General features: G+C 35.9%; 1 long non-coding RNA gene across 1 annotated transcript in view; it reads left to right on the top strand.

Annotated features, from left to right (window-relative positions):
* Positions 1-241: 241 nt before the first annotated feature.
* Positions 242-10,661, top strand: part of LOC103890500 (uncharacterized) — a 37,737-nt gene continuing 27,317 nt past the window's right edge. Inside the window, exon 1 of the long non-coding RNA XR_008524752.1 lies at positions 242-360. This is a non-coding gene — a long non-coding RNA (uncharacterized LOC103890500). The remainder of the gene's footprint in view (positions 361-10,661) is intronic.

The following is a 10,661-nucleotide window of genomic DNA, read 5'->3' as shown; positions in this document are numbered from 1 at the left end:
CAGAAGTAGTATAGTTTGGGTGTCAATAAGAGCTATTACTATATACCAACATGTTGGTATTACTGTATACCAAGTGCTATGATGGCAGTAATTTTATCACTCCTATTTTACAAATGAGGTGATTAAAATCTTTAGAGAAGCTAAAGAAAATGTGTAGCAGGTGACATAGCTATAACTACTGGTGTAGCTAACATTTGAAGCCAGAAGACTGATTCCAGAGAGAATGTTTGTGTATGGTTCTAGAACACATGGCTGAAAGGAAAAACTGCATCATTGAGGATGAAAAGATCAGTGCGATGTGAAGGTAGAGACTGATGAGCTGCTCCACATGGATGTGGATGTCACTCAGACTAACGGTAGGTCTCTGGTTGTAAAGCTAGGAAAAGAGAGGGAGCCCTCAAGTCAGGAAATAAAGCTTTGACAAGCACATGGCACACACCAAAAGGCCGGTGAGTGACAGTAACAAGAAGTGAAGGGTGATACTACTGCTACCACTATTAAAATAATGGCAAGTGAATATTTATGAAATCCTTATTAATATTTATGGTACTTTTGAAAAGCATTATCTCAAGGAATTTTCACAACAATCCTTTGAAAAAGACACTATTATTTTTCCCATGTTATGAATGAGTTAACTGAGTTTTAGAAAAATTGAATAAATTGCCTAAGTCCACACAACTATTTCAACTCACCAGTATAGCTATGTGAAGTGGTTTTCAAAGAAGTCACCCATCCTTCACCCATCTATCTATCTGTCCTTCCATCCGTTCATTCATCCATCTGCTTAACAAACTTGAGTGTCTTCTAGGTATTAAGCTCTGAGGATTAAAAAAAGTGCCTAAAATCCTAGTACCTGCCCTTGATTCGGATGAGAAGGAAATTTAAGAGAACAATGGATAAAAGCTATAGTAGAGGTGTAATTTTGTTATTCGTAAAATGAGAGGGCTGTGTTGCCTAATCTTTAATATTTCTTTCAATTCCACCACTGTGATTCTAGAAACAACAAGAAGCAATCAATGAAAAACAAAACTGTACACAGCCTGGTGGTATAAAACTTGAACCTACTTAACTGTTGTCAGTGTAAGACCCATTCATTTTCTCAATGCTATGCAGACTAGCAAATTTGGCAGCCAAGGAACTCAGTGTGAGGCAGCTGGGCATGATTTTGGATGGGGGACTCAAATTCAATGTTGGTGAAGTGTTTACAGTTTGCATGTGCTTTGCAGGTGTGTGACATCACTTCCCATAACTGATGTGAATGCTGGAAACAGTGGCAGCCGACTGATAGCCTGCCTTTAACCCTTTCCAAACAAACCATCTTGTGGGCAGATGTTGACCACACCTTCTTGCACATCTCTCTAAATGAGGCTGGAGATGAGCCAATTTTTTTCTGATCCAGGCCTTGACGTGTGAATGTACAGCCACTGAACTTCTCCAGGAAATGACATCAAGACTAATTCAAGAGGCTGGGAAACCGAGGGCCTTCCTTTAATGTCCTAGTTAATGGCAATTGTGGGAAAAACAGCATTATTCTCTTGTTTAGGCTGCAAACTTGTTGATATTTGATAGTTAAAAAACTTGGGGGACATAGGAATGAAAATGGGCTTTTTTGTAGAGGACGCCCTGTTAAAGTAAGAGTTTTCAAAACTAGTAGTGTAAACAAAATTTCAGAGAAGAATATTAAGACTACTTAAGGGAACAAAATCTTTTAGTGTTTCATGTTTTTTGTTGCCAAAATTTCTGCAGTGCATCTTTCCATTGATATTAAAGGAAAGAAACTTACTTAGTATAAAAAGTTATGGTAATGTAAAGTCACTTTGAAGCAGTTATTAAAACAGATTATGCTTTTAGTTTACCCGTATCCTTCAGTGTTGAATCAGGCATTTGATGCAATGCCTCAGTAATGTAGAATGATTGCAAAAAAGTTGCTAGGAATTGGCTAAGGATTTTTCACACTGCCCATATTATATGTTTTCCTGGAACATATGTGTATGTGTACATGCACATATACATGTAAACTAAAATGTAAATGTAAGTTTTATATGAATGAAAGTATTAATACTGAATTTATTTTAAAGTGGATTGCATATTAGATTTCCAGTAATTTATGTAAATTTTCCCTCCAATTAGTTAACATTATAAAAATGTTACTAGACTGATACTTTTTTATCTTAGACATTTATAAAGCTTCAAGCATTGCTGCAGTTTTTATTCTCACATATAACTTCAGGGTGGGTCGGTAAGAAACTTGTTACTTGTAGGTTATCACTGGAGAAGGCAGAGCCAATGATTCGTGAGCTTCTGGGGACTCAAAATACTATTCTTTATCATTATTTCTGGAGTCACAAGGGCTACTTTGAACAATTGAAGAAAAATAGTAAGTCTTTGAAAATAGACTCCACTGCAGAAAACAAATAGCTATATTCTAGCCTCATTTTTCTTTTTTCCCATATTAGAGTTGGTCCTCTGCATAGGTGTCTGTTTGGGTCACATTATCTATGAACCGTACTTGAATAAATTGCTAGCTCTCTTGCAGCTGCAAGTGCTGGTTATTTTGTTTGAATCTGTAGCTCTTTGATGTTTCCTGGCATGCATGATTTTAAAATTTAGATACAGCCTGCAATTTTTTTTAAGTCCTAGGCAATTCTGATTGAGTAGGTCTTATTAACTCAGTTTAGAAGTTTGAATCTAAACCTTCACAACCCTCCTTTTGAAAGGTGTCGAGATGTGTGGTAGGGGGGATTATTTTTAATGAAACTAAGCTTGCATATTTTTTAGGTTTGAAGATGCAATGGGTTGTATCTATTAATTTACAAAACTTTAGAGACTGTAGAGACAGGATAGAAATTGACTAGGATATTGAATTTTTAAAGCAATTTCATTTCACAGTATTAAATTGAAATCTAACTGTAATGCCAGAAAGTTTAGATGACTACTTCATTTCTGTAGTACAATTCATCTATTTTCCCTATTCATATGTTGCAGACCACAATAATTAGTTTTAGAAAAAGGCAAGAGGAAACCTAAAAGGAAATTTCTCTTTTGATACCTTATGAAGACATCCACCCCTAAGGATATTTTTCTGTGACTGCATTTGTGAGAGGCAGAGTCAACGGCACTAATGTAGGCTCTCCTTCCTTAATGGCTGTGATCTGGCAAGTCTGAATATACAACTGAAATAAAAATGACTGGTGAGTCTACCTTGGAAAACTCAGAAGCCAACTGGAGATCCTGTTGCAGCCACACTCAAGCACATAATCAAAACCAGGTTACCACTTCTAAGTCAGAAAATTAAAAATGACATATACTGGCTTTGCTGAGGGGGTCGGGCTCCCCTTGCAGGCAGTGGCAATTCATAATCATGGATGAGGAAGGGGCAGCACAAAGGTCACTGTTATTCACTATATTACACATTTTCATTGTCTTCTAGATATTTCAGGGATAATTTTCTTTAGGGGGCGAAATTAAAAACACCCCAAAATGTGTGATTTGCTAACGATTTTTATAAATGTTTTATTTTTAGATAATTTTAGATTCGCATGCAGTTGTAAGAATTAACACAGAAAGATTCATATACCTTTCACCCAGTTTCCCCCAGTGGTAACATCTTGCATGACTATAATACCACACCCAGCGTACTGGGTGAATCCATCAGTAATGAATATGTGGCAATCCATCAGCCTTATTTATAATCATCAGTTTACATGGACTTATTGTGTGTGTGTGTGCGTATGTGTGTGTGTGTGTTTAGTATTTAGTTTTATTCAGTTTTATTATAAGTGCAGATTTGTGTGACCACAACCAAAGTTAAGATACAGAACAGTTACATCACAAAGATTGCTTGTGCTAAACTATTAATGAAGGATATGCTCAAAAGATTTATTTACCAATTTGAATAGATTTTCTGAGGTTATTTGTATCTAAAATGGTTTGAAAAGACACCAAGTGACTAAGAACACAGAAGATAAACTCCTCTCTAATTTCAGGAAATGGGCTGAAGTTGGGTGAGCTGATCTCTCTGTGGAGTTCTCTGGGAATACAATGAATGACCATGCTTCTTTATAAAAAGAAATTGCTGAGCAGAAAGTAGAGAAAGATTTTAATGATATCTGCAGCAAAAAATAAAGTCAGGGCTTTAAGGATAGAGGTTAGTAGGCCTTTTGCACAGTTTTAACAAAAGGAAGCTAAAAATTACAGACTCAGATTCTTTTATATTTTAAAAAAAGAAAAAATGCAATGTCAGCAAGAATATATATATATATAAAAATATATATTCTATATATATATTCTTATATAAAAATATATTCTATATATATATTCTATATATATATTATATATATATCTATATAAAGCGTTACTGGTCTGTGGTCTGTAAAAAGAGCCTCCTCCCCCTGGGAAAACAATAAAAAATTATTTGCCCCTGTATCAAGTTTAGGACCACTTACCAAAATGGCTAGCTTGGCAGAGGCAGCTGCTTAGCTGGGAGCGCAATTGTACAATTCACTTGTAGCTCAGCATGAAATTTCCTCATAGACAATAGACATTTGTGTTCACACATTTGAAAAATGAACTTACACAAACAACTGCAATTTATACTGTTCCTTGAAACCATAAAACATTAACACTTTTAAACTAATGGGTTTTGGGCTACCCTCAAAATAAAGCTTTGTGTTTTCTGCTGCTACCCTTTATTTCTAGGGTAATGAAGACCATCTATAAAGGGAAATTGTTAATAGCAGAGAAATTGTGAGAAGTCAATCATAAAAGCTGCATGTTGGATTTTTTCCCCTTCTTTTGTCCCCGTTGAATTAAAGATTTTTTTTGTTTGGATGAGAATGTTGGTTTAGTTATTACATAATTAAACATTCTCCTCTTTTCACTATTAGGCAGAAAAGACTGCCTGAGATACTGTTGATTAAACCTATTTTAGTATTATCATCTCACCGATCAACTGGACTAAGGTTTATTTTTGAAGTCCTGAAATTTACTGCTAGATCTAGATGGTAAAGGTCTAGGAGGATGTATGAACTAGAAATATACCAAGGAGGATGTTATTTCCTTAGAAAATGCTAAGAGGACTAAAGCACAAGAACTTAAGCCTCAAGGTCTTGAAGTTTTCGCTTCTGTTGTGCTAGCTCTACCTCATTTCCTAAACTTGCCTCATGCACCCATCCACCACAGGTCCTCATCGCCTCCACCTGCAGGCTCGGCCATTCACATTGCCTCCTGCAGGACATTTATCAATGATTTTAGCTGCCTTCTCCCAGTCCAGAGTGGATTAGAGTGTATAAACCCTCATGGACATGAAGTATGGAGTAGATGTTTAGCTATAGAGCTCCTGAGACTTGGGACCTGGTTACCATGGTTGAATCCTGGGTTCTGTGCTACTTAGCTGTAATTTGTCCTTTCACTTCCCAATATTGGCCCAGTTATAGGGACTGGGCTTCAGCCCTGTTTCCTACTTCTGAGAATGTTGTTCAGACACTTAATGTAGACATTTCAGGAGTTCCATCTCCCAATTTTGCCTTTTTTATTCCTTCACCTGGGATTGGAGCCTTACTCTGCATCTCATAAGGAGAATGTTTTATTTTTTTGTGTGTTCCAATAAATCTTTATTTATAAAAACAGACAACAAGCTGGATTTGGCCTAAGGATACAGTTTATCAATGCTTGATCTATCATATCCTGGCCACATATCTCCAAAGTCTTGTTCTTTGCTATAAAAGCTTATTCAAATGATATTTTTTTGGTGAAACTTAAGAAACGTCCTTATTAAGGTTGTGAACAAAGCAAGGAAGTCCACTATCACTTTAAGAATTTGATGTTTACTGTTCCAGAGTACAAACTGATGCAATTGAAAAAGAAAAAAAAAAAATCCAAAAAGTTCAAATGAAAAATTTTGGTAAAAATAACAGAATTTAGAAAGAGGTCTGAGTATAAAATTAGTATAATGAAATTAATAGTGTTTATTCAAATAATAATCCTTTAGAAAATCTAATGAGAAAAATTACAATTTGTAACACAACCAAAAAATAAGTTGTTCGGTAATAAATGTAATAAGACATGTTTAAGGTCAATGCCAAGAAGAATTTGAAAACCTAGTGATAAATATGAAAGAAAATTTGAATAGAATGGAAAAGAATACCTTGTTTGTTTATATAAGAACTCATTAGAGTAAAATAACAATTTTCTTTTAAATTCTATAGGTTGTATTCATAGCAATAAAAATAAAGATAATTAAATGTAATCTTTTTCATTGGTAATAAATTTTCTTTGTTCAGAAAAATTTTAATATCAAAAATTAACAATAAAATATTCCTCCTACCCTATACTTAATTCATATAACCATCTCCCACCAATATAACCCCTATTATTGTTATTTTTCCCCTTAAATCGTGTATCTGTAATACCGCTTTCTAGTTTGCTACTTTTGTTCTTAAACATTTTTTATAAGGAATTTTTCTCAGAAGCTAATGTAAGCTCTGGATTCTCTTCAAAGAATAATTACAGAGAGAAAGAGACAGAGACACACAGAGAGAGAGAGAGAGACAGAGAGAGAGAAAGAAAGACAGAGAATGAACTTTTGTAAGCAGTAGTACATATATCTATAGAGTTTTAATTCAGATTTCGAAAGGTGCATAGACTCTGATAGCCCTCTGAGTTCCATGGATAGATCTCACAGAAGTCTTTGAAACTCAAGTCAAGAATTATTTGATGTAGTCTCTTAATCTTCAGATGAAAATTGGGGGCCCTCAAGTGGTCAGGAGTGGGCCTTTCTTGGTGGCTTGTCTAGATTTACATAATTAGGCTTTTGCTCAGAAGTCTGGATGATAGCTCAGTTGACTGTTAAAGGAAGAAAAATACTACAACCTTCTTTGTAAGTACTAATTCCCTTCACTTACTTGATTGTCCTTTTTCTCTTGCAGCTTTGGTTTTTGATTTTGACTGTTCCCTATAACTATCTTGATTGCATTGCTGGATTGATATTCAAGTGATCTCTTTAGTCTCTCCATCATTCTTGTTTGCAGGAAAACATTCCTCTTTACCAAAATGATTGTGGATTAAAGTAGATCCCAGATAGGGGCAGGAGTTTATCTGATAATAATTTTAAAAATAGGTCTTAATTTTTTTTTTTTTTGAAACAGAGTCTTGCTCTGTTGCCCAGGCTGTAGTGCAGTGGCACAATCTCACCTCACTGCAACCTCTGCCTCCTAGGTTCAGGTGACCCTCTTGCCTCAGCCTCCCAAGTAGCTGGGATTACAGGTGCCTGCCACCATGCCTGGCTAATTTTTGTAATTTTAGTAGAGACGGGGTTTCACCATGTTGGCTAGGCTGGCCTTGAACTCCTGACCTCAGGTGATCCACCCACGTTGGCCTCCCAAAGTGCTGGAATTATGGGCATGAGCCACCGCGCCTGGCCACAGGTCTTAATTTTTAAAAATATATGCATCGGTGGATAATGTGACTTCCTACAACCAGACAGTGGGTGTATTTAATACATTAAATCACGTCGTGCATCTGATCAGTCTGCTTAGGCTGCTGCAACAAAATACTGTGGCTCAAAGAACAGAAATTTACTTTTTCATAGTTCTGGAGGCTGGATGTCTGAGATCAGGGTGACAGCATGGTTGGGTTCTGAAGAAGCCTCTTTTCCTGGCTTACAGACAGCTGCCAACAGGGAAAGAAGGACAGTATACTCTCTGATGTTTCTTATTAAATGATCACTAATCCCATCATGAGGGTTGCTACCCTGTGACCTCATCTAAACCTAATTTTCTCCCAAAGACATTATCTCCAAATACCATCACATCGGGGGTATACATTTTGAATATGAATTTTGTGGGGACGTAATTCAGTCCATAGCAGCATCTCTGTATGAAGAATACAGTGAAAGGCTTATGGTGACCGACACTTCAAGAAGTATGAGTCCTTCAGCTGTGGTTTATGTGCTAAGGAAGTAGGGAAAGGAGGGGCAGGTCAAAATCACAGATAGAGGGAGAGTAACAAGGAAAGGAAATAAAATTTCTAGGGGTAGAAGTTTATTGGATACTTACATTGGTCTTAAGAATAATCTTTATCAGAATTCAAAGTGGACATACTGGGGACCCAAACAGAACAAGACTTTGTTCCTCCGAAGATTAAAAAAACGTATATTTTATTTTAGCAAAACAACTTGGTTTTGGATTTAGAGTAAAAAGTAGAACAATTCCAAACATTGGTCTTGAGTGATATTGAGCTAACGGAGTAGTGAAGACAAGTGATGCCTGAAAAGGTTTGTTTATAGTTTAAATCTGAGTCAATCTACCAAAATGGAATTTGCTTGTAATTTCCTTTAACAGGGTATACTTAGTGCTTAGAATTACATTCTGAGTAGCTTTGTTTATTGAGTTTCCTTGAACTCAACCCTGTGTGGGTCTTGGACTTCACTGGATAGCTGGGAGAGTTTGTGCTGCTACAAAGCTGAGATGTTTTTTGAGCTGGGATGTTGTTATTTTCACAATATTTTTTGCTTATTATTAAGAGGGTGTTGACAAAAAATGATCTCAAGATAATGGCAGACTAGAAAGAACAGTGGGCTGACCAAAGTGAGATGTTCAATTGCATCTTGAAAGAATGGTCTTAAATTCTGATAGAATTCAAGCATTTCTCTTCTGTGAATATATTTCTTTATAAAATTGTGGATGCACCAGCCTAAGAAATGTAAATCAGGGGTTCTGACTTTCTAACAGTGTCCCCATTACTGGGGAGAGAGTGGTGTAGAGCATGAACCTTAATGTCAGACAGGAATGAATTGGGCTGTGCCATTTATGAATGAGTGTGACCTTGGGCAAGTTACATTAACTTATCAAATTAGGCCTTAGTTTCCTAGCTTGGTGCTTATAAGGACTGGATGAGATAATGTTTAGAAAGAGCTGTGCTTATTTGGTACATTTTAAAGCTCCAAGGATGATAGCTGTTATCAGACTGGTAATTCATCAGCGCAGTGACTGACTGTTCATGCTTGGAAAGAGTTTAAACATCACTAGCAAGCCCAGTTTTATTCCACAAACTGCATCACTGAATTGTGATACCTAACTTTCTCTTTCCTCCTACTAATAATTATTCATGACTTTGACTACTGTCTCAGAACAACAGTGAACAACAGTAGATATGTGTAGATTTTCTATCTTTTCCAGTGATAATAAAATACAAAAAGAGTCTGAAGTGAAATGCAAATGAGAAGCAGCAGTAGACATTCACCTTTTTGGGGGAAACAATTAATTAATTTTGGCTAAGTATGTTTTAATTAGACCTAAACATACAGAATAAGGCTTACTTATGTGTGTAGTCTTAAACTGAGTCAAGATGAAGTCAATTCACTAAGTTTTATGTATTCATCCTATTTAATTGTTATTTGAATAAGGATATATTATCTAAATAGAATTTAATCATTCAAGTTGTTTCTCAAATCAGGGATTTCAGGCATAAATTGAGAGTCAAATATTTCCATATATTGATATATTGGGTAATTTATGTCTGGTAGAACAGTATTTCAGAGAAAAAATTAAAATCCAAGATCTTGCAGGAAAAGATTTCTGCCTGGCTTCATGCAAAGATCCTATGTTCTTAATGGAAGGTTTGGATTTAGAAAATAAAAAGTAGAATTTCACCCTGAGAGAGTGAAGTAGCCAAGGCAGCCACTTCTAATAGTAGGTATTATGACCCAATCTGGTACAGTAGCCAGACCACAAGACAGGCAAAAAAGTTTCACCGTGAATAAGGAAGGATAGTTCTATTTCACTCTGTCCTTTTCCTATTACTTTGTCCCATCCAGCTGTGCAGCCTCAGATCAAAATTCTACTTCTATTATACTGTAGATGAACCTAATGAGACTCAATAGCTCCATTATGCATTATTTTCTCAACATCTGTTAGCCACAGTTCCTGAACTTAACTTTAAAGCTTTCTCCTTTGCTATTAAAGTCCTATTCATTTGCAATGTTTCATAACCCAATAAAACCACCCTTTTTCAGCCCAAGTTTAAGTTACTTGCTTGCTTGCCTGAGGCCGAATGTGCAGACAAGCTGAATGGTCAGCTAAAGTGTTAACAGGTTATTCTACACTCTGGATTCATAGTAATCACCTAAAAACACTAGATGGCACAGGAGAGGTATGAATGCAACAAGAAGATCCCAGCCTTCAAAGCTGAAATATTTAAAAAAAATTTTTAAGGTTTAAAAGAGCAATAATTTAGGATATTCTTGTATGTTCTTTCCTATTTACTTTCCTATTGTTGTCTTGAGCTTTATCCTTGAGATTTTTCAGAAATGGTTGACGTAAGGTAAAATTCTTGTATCTCACTTGAAAGCAAACACTTAAGACAATTCTTAGTTGAGTAGTGCCTTTATTTATTCTTTTTAATTAATTACAGAAAACACCCACACTCACAAATACACACACATCTGCATACTTATATAGTAATACCTACTCTCTTTCTCTCTCTCTCTCTCTCTATATGTTTGGTTATATATGTGTGTGTTATATTTATGATAAATGAAACATTCCGTATCAGGGCACTTAGAGATAATGCACACAATGGTATGTGTAAATGTGCACATTGTTGCAGGAAGTCAGGGACCCCGAACGGAGGGACTGGCTGAAGCCATGGCGGAAGAACATGGA

Source organism: Pongo abelii, chromosome 3, assembly GCF_028885655.2.
Source record: "Pongo abelii isolate AG06213 chromosome 3, NHGRI_mPonAbe1-v2.0_pri, whole genome shotgun sequence".
NCBI classification, from domain to species: domain Eukaryota; kingdom Metazoa; phylum Chordata; class Mammalia; order Primates; family Hominidae; genus Pongo; species Pongo abelii.
The sequence above is the reverse complement of the archived record's forward strand: the minus strand, read 5'-3'. Positions and strand labels throughout refer to the sequence as shown.